Here is a 1,473-nt window from a genome sequence, read left to right on the forward strand (position 1 = left end):
ATTACCTTACAATATGGGATACAGATGCTATAAGTGAGATTAATGCAGGTAGCAACTCACAAGCATTCAATAACGTCTAAACGCTTTGAATTTTAATACCTGTTTTAACAACACTAACACACAGGTAAGTCAGCCTGAGTCCAGCGATGTGTTTGTCAGTGTTCATGAGACATGAGTACCTTGCCATGAGCTGGCATCTTGGCTGCTGCGATACATGTGTCTAACCCCCACAAAAGATAGCTTAGGGTGGGCCCTACCTACATCACCTAGTAGCCCAGAGGTTAGGACACTGTATTCAAAATCGCCTGTATTCAAATAGCCACAATTTGAAGCAAGGACTAGAACCCAGGTCTTCCAACTGGTCGGGGTGCACCCTGGGGTATTCTGAGATAGGGAAGCTCCCCTGTTGGGGGAGGGATAGCTCAGTGGTTTGAGCATTGGCCTGCTAAACCCAGGGTTTTGAGTTCAATCCTTGAGGGGGCCATTTAGGGATCTCGGGCAAAAAAAATTGGGGATTGTGCCTGCTTTGAGCAGGGGGTTGGACTAGATGATCTCCTGAGGTCCCTTCCAAATCTGATATTCTATATGTTGAAGCTGTTCCACTTTGTATTAAATATTCATTGGGCCACACAGCAAGCGAGACTGCCTCTATAGCTTGGTGTTTAGGGCATTTACCTTGGCATGAAGAAGCAGCAGAGACCTGAACCGAACTATTTATACAAAGTGGAGCAGCTTCAAAACAGGAGAGATTAAGCAAGTCCACCAGAGCACCCAACAGCCCTCTGGGTCAGGAGCTCACCTGGGATTCCGGAGACCCAGCTTCAAGTCCTGGTAGCGACTAATTATTTATACAAAATGGAACAGGCTCAACAAAAGAGATGGGGAGATTCCCCCCCACTACCACCCTGTTCCTTGGCATTTCCTACAGGCTAGCCTAGGTGGCTTCTCTGCCATGCCTAACTCTCACCATGCATGGTGTGCCTGGGTGGCTAATACAGCGCTATGAATTCTACTGGATGGCAAGGTCCTAAAAGGGAGGTGTAGGCATGCCTGAATCCCTTAGGGGATCTGTTCCTTGCCCATACAGTGGGGATAACAGCACTGCCTTGCCTCCAGGGCTGCATGAGGATAATTTCATAAAGATTGTGTGATGCTCAGATAACACAGTAAAGGGGCCATTAAAGTTTTTTCATGCTTTACAATTCTTGGTCAACTTTTTGCCTTGCTCTCCACTCAAATTAAAACTCCAGTCAGCTTCACTTTTGTTCCTAACCAATTTCACTTTCCAGTTTCTCCTGCATTACTGGAAGCTCTTTGGGGCAGGGACTTTTTATTCTGTTAGTACAGCGCCTTGCACAGCGGGGTGTCAATCTCTGACTGAGGCTCCTACGCCCCACAGCAACAGAAATAAATTAACCACCATACTGGATTTATTAATATTTGAAATTAGTACAGGAGGCCATGAGACAGTAA

The sequence above is a fragment of the Caretta caretta genome, chromosome 20 (genome assembly GCF_965140235.1).
Source record: "Caretta caretta isolate rCarCar2 chromosome 20, rCarCar1.hap1, whole genome shotgun sequence".
In the NCBI taxonomy this organism is placed as follows: domain Eukaryota; kingdom Metazoa; phylum Chordata; order Testudines; family Cheloniidae; genus Caretta; species Caretta caretta.